This window comes from Sturnira hondurensis, unplaced genomic scaffold, assembly GCF_014824575.4.
Source record: "Sturnira hondurensis isolate 20B ecotype Veracruz unplaced genomic scaffold, ASM1482457v3 Scaffold0002039, whole genome shotgun sequence".
NCBI lineage: Eukaryota > Metazoa > Chordata > Mammalia > Chiroptera > Phyllostomidae > Sturnira > Sturnira hondurensis.
In genome coordinates this window covers 3,027,526-3,035,340 of record NW_028074670.1, presented here as the reverse complement: position 1 = coordinate 3,035,340, position 7,815 = coordinate 3,027,526, and the positions used below count along the sequence as shown (strand labels likewise).

Below are 7,815 nucleotides of genomic sequence, written 5' to 3'. Positions count from 1 at the left end.
AAAACAAAAATTTCCCAACTCTTGGGTCTGCTATCACTTGGAGAAACCTAAAGACAACAGAGAACAGGCCCTGGCTGGTGTAGCTCAGTGGATTGAGCGCGGGCCTCCAAACCACACGATCGCGGTTCAATTCCCAGTCAGGGCAAGTGCCTGGGTTGCAGGCCAGTTCCTAGCAAGGGACTCATGAGAGGAAACCATACATTGATATTTCTCTCCTCTCCTTCCCTTCCCCCTCTAAGGATAAATAAATAAAATCTTTTAAAAAAAGACAACAGGGAACAAAAAAAAGAAAACTAGGAAATACTGAAGCTTCTTGCACCTGCAGCTAGCTACAGCACACATTAAACACAACCCAGCTACATCTGGCCAGATTAACAAAAACTTCCACTAAAACTTAATTACCTCAGTTTCTATCACCAATACATCAGGTTCAGCTTTTGACAAAAAATTATAAGATGTAGTCGACATAAGAAATGTCCATTCCTGTAAGAATTTATATGAGTTTATTTGAGCCAAACTGACAACAATTGCCGGGAAGCAAAATCTCAATGGGCTGAGAAAATGCTCCAGAGAACTGCAGTTTTGTACCTTACTTTATACATCAGAATCAAAGGAGAAAATGTAAGGGGGTTTCACAAAACCCACTGGTGACAGATTAGGGAGGCAAGAGAAAGTAAAGCAGGGGGTGTCTGAAATGGGATGAAAAGCAAACTGAACACTCACTTCTTTTACATCTGTGGGAATAAGGCAGTTAACACTTAACAATTAACACAGTAACAATGACAATGAGGGGTGCTGTGGTCTCTGCTCTGGTGCAGCAAGGGGTGTGGGAAAAGGAAATTACCCTGACATTCCAAAGGTATGTTATTTTAGATGCAAGAAGACAATAGACAGGCTCAGTTAAAATAAAGATTGACTTTTGTCAAGGAAGATAGTAGCCTAGCACAGGACTATCTCCACGACTCACTTTTAGTTAGAAAGTTTTCATTTCAGCCCTAGCTGGCATGGCTCAGTGGATTGAGTGGAGCAGGCCTGAGAACTGAAAGTTCACCAGTTCAATTCCTAGTCAGGACACACGCCTGGGTTGCAGGCCAGGGTCCCAGTTGGGGGCCTGCAAAAGGGAACCAATTGATGTTTCTCTCATACATCAATGTTTCTCTCCCTCTCTTTCTCCCTCCTTTACCCTCTCTAAAAGTAAATAAATTTTTAAAAAAAAGAAATAGAAAGTTTTCATTTCAGACCATCCTATGTGGTTACTTTACATCTCTGAATTTGTAAGGCTCACCATGCTGGCCTCCCCTGAGCTTGTCAGATTTAGTATGTAGCCTCTTTTTCATCTACAGCATGCTAAAAAAATTTTTTTAGCCTCCCCCAGGGTCATTCTTTCATTTCTAAAGAGGAAGGGAGAGAGAGAAATATTTATGCAAGAGAGAAACATCTATTGGCTGTCTCTAATATGTACCTAGACCAGGATCTGAAACCTCAACCTAGGTGTGTGCCCTGACCAGGAATCAAACCAGCAACATTTGGTTGCAGCACAATGCTCCAACTGATATACACAGAGATTGGACCAAATCACTGGGGATTAATAGGGAAGGGCCATAGGAGTGATACAGGGTGCAGCTAGCGGGGGAGGGCAGAAAAGATTTGGAATGGTGTCCAGAACTCAAAGTGTATAGGAATATTGGAGGAAATATTAAGATGTCCTCACCCCACCCAGGTGTCAGTTGGGGAAAGGGACAAATGGAGCAGGGCCATTGAGAGCTGTTTTGCATAGCAACAGTTTTGCAGCTAACCTCTGGAATGGTCATTTAACATATCTATAACCTTTAACTGGTTTCATAGATATGTTAAATAGCTGTGGCCAAGTTTTGGGTGAGGGAGAAGTGAGTGGCCGCTACCCAGGCTGGAACCGGGGCTGCTTCTCAGAGAGAGTGCCTGCAGGAGAGCCATGTGGCTTTAGCAGAGTGAGGACCCCCTCTTGGCCAGGTGAGGGGGAGAGCCACGAAGCTTTGCCAGAATGGAGATCCCTGCGGCCAAGTGAAGAAGAAAGACACACGCTTTTGGTGGAGTGCGGCTTTGGTAGAAGAGGCCCACGCGGCTCCGAGGTGCTCCCTTTGCCCGAGTGGCCTGGAAAGCAGGAGAGACTTTGACTGGAAGAAGGGTGAAAGAACTCTTGCCAGTAGGCCATGAGAAGGTGCCACATGGTTTTGGATTAATTGGAGATCCTGCCTGGACAGGCAGGCGACACAGCTCACAGTGCCAGTGACCTGAAAAACGGACGTGTGCTCTTTTCCTGATTTACGGTACCCGGAGTTGGGACAGTGGGAGAAGGGAGCGCTGTGTGTGTGTGTGGGTGTATGCCCTTAAAGACTTTAATATTTTAATGAAGGCATTAGGCCTGAATAGCATTAAATAAACATTTTGTTTCCTTTTCACAAATCTCTGGCATTGAGAGACGTCTTTCCTCTGGTGGCGGACAGACAAGCCCAGTAGGTATTAGGATACCGTCCTTGGGAGGGGCCTCTGTTTTCTGAAGCAGTTTTTGGCATCCCTCAGTGGGCCAAGTATTGCCCCCCCGCCTCGGACCCTTGTTCAGTAACAGGAGGAGTTTGCTAAGGCAGTGGTAAACAGCCTAGGACAGGACTGGCTGAGAAGCTGAACGCCCGCTGCCATGAGCACAGGGAATCATGGGCAAGGGGATTTGAAATAAAAAAAGGGCCCTTAGGCTCTCTGTCTGGCCCTCTTCCAGGAGGATGTCCGGCTGATGGTGCTGCAGCTGCCTCCGTTCCCCGGTGGGTGGTATTGTGGATGGGGGGAAATCCAGGTGCGGCTCAGAATGGGCCGGCCTGGCAGAGGGTGGCGGCGTTATTCTCCTTTGGGTGTTCTAGACTGGACGAGGTCTGAGGCAAAAGCCTGCTGTTCTTGCAAAATTGTGTATCTTTTTATCTTACGTTGTTGTTTTATTTTGTAAACTAAACCCATAGGAATAAGATAATTAAAACCAGCAGGGGGAATGACAGGAGAACTCAGGTGTGAAAGAGTTTAGCCCTAATGGACTGGCATAATGACTAGTGCACGTGGAAGGCCGTTATTCCAAGACCGTGGAGCTTTTTCAGTAAAGGCACCTTTCCTTTATGGCCAAACCTTTGCCTCTGGAATTTTCCTAGAAGTTGCTGCAGACAGTGGGACTCCGATTGCTGTTCCGTAACACAACCAACTGAACAACACTGCCAGGGAAAGCTTTTTTTTTTTTTTAATAGTCTAAAGAGATAAAGGAAAACCAACCACACGATCGCGGTTCAATTCCCAGTCAGGGCACATGCCTGGGTTGCAGGCCAGTCCCCAGCAGAGGACACACCAGAGGCAACCATACATTGATATTTCTCTCCTTCTCTCCTTCCTTTCCCCTCTAAAGATAAATAAATAAAATCTTTAAAAAAAAAAAGGAAAACCAGATTGAGCTGTGACATAGATTTTTCCGCGACCCTGCCGGGGCAGGCACCAGCCTAGCTGCCATCGAAACACTGTGATTCATTGGCCCTCTGCTGGGTCTCAGGGGTAAATTTGGTTACAGACACCGAACTAATAAAAATATATAAAATAATAATAATAATTATCTAATATGTTAAGGGGTCTAATGAAAAAAGTAGACAACAGCCTGGCTGATGTGGCTCAGTGTATTGTAAGCCACTCTGCGAACCAAAGTGCCACGGGTTAGTTTCCCAGTCCAGGCACATGCCTGGGTTGCAGGCCAAGTTCCCAGCAGGGGGCGCATGAGAGGCAACCACACATTGATGTTTTTCTCCCTTTTTCTTCCTCCCCCTCTCTCTAAAAATAAATTAAAATCTTTTTTTAAAAAAGTAGTAGAAACCTGGCTGGTGTAGCTCAGTGGATCGAGCGTGGGCCTGCGAACCAAAGTGTCCCCGGTTAGTTTCCCAGTCAGGGCACATGCCTGGGTTGCGGGCCAAGTTCCCAGCAGGGGGCGCATGAGAGGCAAGCACACATTGCTATTTCTCTCCTTGCCTCCTTCCCTTCTCCTCTAAAGATAAATAAATAAAATCTTTTTAAAAAAGTAGTAGAAACCTGGCTGGTGTAGCTCAGTGGATTGAGCGTGGGCCTACGANAAGGGGTCTAATGAAAAAAGTAGACAACAGCCTGGCTGATGTGGCTCAGTGTATTGTAAGCCACTCTGCGAACCAAAGTGCCACGGGTTAGTTTCCCAGTCCAGGCACATGCCTGGGTTGCAGGCCAAGTTCCCAGCAGGGGGCGCATGAGAGGCAACCACACATTGATGTTTTTCTCCCTTTTTCTTCCTCCCCCTCTCTCTAAAAATAAATTAAAATCTTTTTTAAAAAAAGTAGTAGAAACCTGGCTGGTGTAGCTCAGTGGATCGAGCGTGGGCCTGCGAACCAAAGTGTCCCGGTTAGTTTCCCAGTCAGGGCACATGCCTGGGTTGCGGGCCAAGTTCCCAGCAGGGGGCGCATGAGAGGCAACCATACATTGATATTTCTCTCCTTCCCTCCTTCCCTTCCCCTCTAAAGATAAATAAAATCTTTTTTAAAAAAGTAGTAGACAACAGGCAAGAACCAATGGATAATGTAAGCAGAGAGATGGAAAGACTCAAAAAGAAATGCTAAAAATCAAAAATACTGAAACAGAAATAAAGAATGCCTTCAATAGCCATATCAATAGACTATACATGGCCGAGTGAGCTTCAAGACATATCAATAGAAACTTTCCAAACTGAAAGGCGAAAGAATGAAAAACAGAAACAATGTGTGAGTGAGACAGGCTAATAAGCCAGGGCAAATGGAATAGGGAGACAAAAGAAACTGCCAAGGAGTTCACAGCCATCTAGTAAATCCCCAAATCCTATCTTCCATAACCGAGGACACCTAAGAGTAAATGGTTTATACTTCTTCCCAGCCAAAGGGTACATAGCTTAAATCACCCTACTCCAGAATAGAATAACAGAAATCCAATTAGTGCCATTTGTGCCAGCCACGGCCAAAGACAGATTAAGTCAGGGGAATAAACCTCATTTTGGCACAGGAGCAAAAAGCTGATGAATATTCTACTGAGACCCTCCCCAAGACCTCTCCTAAATCCCCACCCTCTAAAGCCCTCAAGATGAAGGACCCAGGGCACACTCCCACTCCCAGCAGCGTGCCCACACCTTTCTTTCCTCTCAAGTGTGCGTCTCCTGAACTCCAAGGGTCCCCACTAGACTTGCAACCAGAGGAGCAATGGGCCGTGGCAGCTCGTCCCAGGCTGAGCCCCTAAACCTGTCTCCAAGGCCCGTTTTCTCTGAGTTTCCAGTGAGCCAAAGAAGCCTCGCCTAGGCTCTCTCCTGTTGTTTCTTTTATCCTAAGCTCATCCTTGTTTGACTGTCCCCCACTTTAATAAACGTCCTCTCAGAATCACCAGGACTCACATTGTGAAATCTTTCCTGCATGAAGTCAAGAACTCACACACTGCAGGCCGGCCTCAGGCAGACCTGCTCTGGCCAGATCGCCTTTCCAGTAACAAGAGTACCGTGGGACACCTTTAACAGATGTAACATACACACACTGGGAACGCCAGAAAAGAGAGTAGAGAACTATTTAAAGTAACCAAGGCTGACAAGTTTCTGAATTAATGAGGCACAAAACTGTACATCCAGGAAGCTTTGAAAACACCAATCACGATACCAAAAATATCTATATGTAGTCATATATTCAAATTGCAGGAAACAAAAGTCAAAGAGAAAAATCTTGAAAGAAGCCAGAGTAGAAAAATACCTTAACCTATAGAAGGACAAGGGTAACAATACATATAACTTCTCATATAAAAACCAAGTGAACGAGAAGAGAATGAAGTGAAATATGCAGCACTGGAAAGGAAAAACCACCAACCTAGAAGTCTGTGTTGTTGACGTGTGAACAGCAGGCCCAAAATGCACAGCGCTCACAATACCAAGTCTAGGTTTCCTTTTCTTTCTTTTATTTATTTATCTTTAGAGGGGAAGGGAAGGAGAGAAGGACAGAAATATCAATGTATGGTTGCCTCTCATGTGCCCCCTGCTGGGAACTGGCCTGCAACCCAGGCATGTGGGTTCGATTTCCTGACTGGGAATCGAACCTGGATTCTCTGGTTCTCAGTCCCGAGCTCAATCCACTGAGCTACACCAGCCAGGGCATATATTGCTGACGTTAGGCCCGATCTAATATGTTAACACCTGATCTAATTGCAGCTTCAACCTCTCCCAGAAACGTAGTCAGTCTGAAGTGTTCTGGTCAAGCACCAGTAAAGCAACGTTCTGTGGACTCTCTCTATTCTCCTTAGAAGAGGCAGTCTGCGTGATAAACGCCCTCCCAGTCCCTTCCCTCCGTCAGAACAAGATGTCATGGCCCCCAAATAATACCGTCTTGTGTTTTGTTAAGACGCCCTTGCCCCACCCTTCCTTCCATAAAAACTTCTATTTTACGGGACCCCTCAAGGTGCCCTTCTAGTTGCTAGAGGGGATACTACTCAGTTCATGAATTACTTAATGAAATTAATTACATCTTTAATTTTACTTGGTCCAGTTTTGTTTTTTAATGGTATCCAGTGAAATTATGATTTAAAAGTAAAATAAAAATAAATATTTCTCAGACAAAACCTGACAGAATCTGTCATTCATATAACCTAACATATTACTGGTGGCTATTATTTATATTTTAACAGGAATTATTAAAGAAAATTCTTCAAAAAGAAGGAAAATCATATATATCAGAAAAACAGATCTAGATAAAGGAGAATAAATGAAGACAAAACAAAATTGGGGTTTTCTTAGTTCTCCATTTATTTTTTTTCTTAATTGATCTAATAGATAATTATTCAAAGTTATAACAGCAACAATGTATCTGACAATTGTAAGATATGGTTAAGCAAAATTAATGACAGCAATGTCACACAGCATAGGAGAGAAGAATCGGGAGCACTTTGTTTTTTTTGTTTTGGGTTTTTTTTAATTATTTATTTTTTATTGGTTGATTTTAGAGAGGAACGGAGAGTGAGGGAGAGAAAGAAACATCACTTTGTTGTTCCACTTATTTATGGAATCTTTGGTTGATTCTTGTATGTGCTCTGACTGGGGATCAAACCCACAACCTTGGCGTATTGGGATGATGCTCCAACCCAAGTGAGCTACTCAGCCAGGTGGGGCCAGTTCTAAATGTACACCTAAAGTTCTTACGCACCATTAGTAGAAATCTAAACTGGCACAATAGTTCAGGAGAGCAATTCAACATCATCTATATAAATTTGAAATATGTACACTTATATTGCAACTCACTTCTCCAAGTCAATTCTCTTCACACCATAGTCACTGGAACATTGCAATAGCAAAACAAATGAAAACCACCGAAATGTCCATCAATTAGTGATCAACTAAATAAGCCATAGCCATACAATAGGAAACCATAAGACTAATTTTTTGTTGTTGTTGTTTTTTAATATATTTTATTGATTATACCGTTACAGTTGTTGTTCTATTCCCCCCCTTCATTCCCCTCCACCCTGCACACCCCCTCCCCCACCATTCTCCCCCTTTAGTTTATGACCACGTGTCTCAAGTTCTGTAGATTCTATATTTCCCCTACTATTCTTGCCCTTCCCCCTATGGGAGCACTTTGTTACAAGGTACCTACACTACTTGTAATCCCCAAGAAGTAGTGTACTATTAGTTAAAAGTAGACCTACTTAGCTCTGGCTGGTGTGGCTCAGTGGATTGAGTTATGGCCTGCAAACCAAAGGGTTGCCGGTTCGATTCCCAGTCAGGGCAAGTGCCTG

General features: G+C 44.1%; 1 non-coding gene across 1 annotated transcript; it reads left to right on the top strand.

Moving 5' to 3' along the window:
- Positions 1-3,496: 3,496 nt before the first annotated feature.
- LOC118982762 (small nucleolar RNA SNORA5) lies at positions 3,497-3,583 on the top strand. The gene has a single exon (XR_005065601.1). It is a non-coding gene; the product is annotated as a small nucleolar RNA SNORA5 (small nucleolar RNA).
- The last annotated feature ends 4,232 nt before the right edge of the window (positions 3,584-7,815 follow it).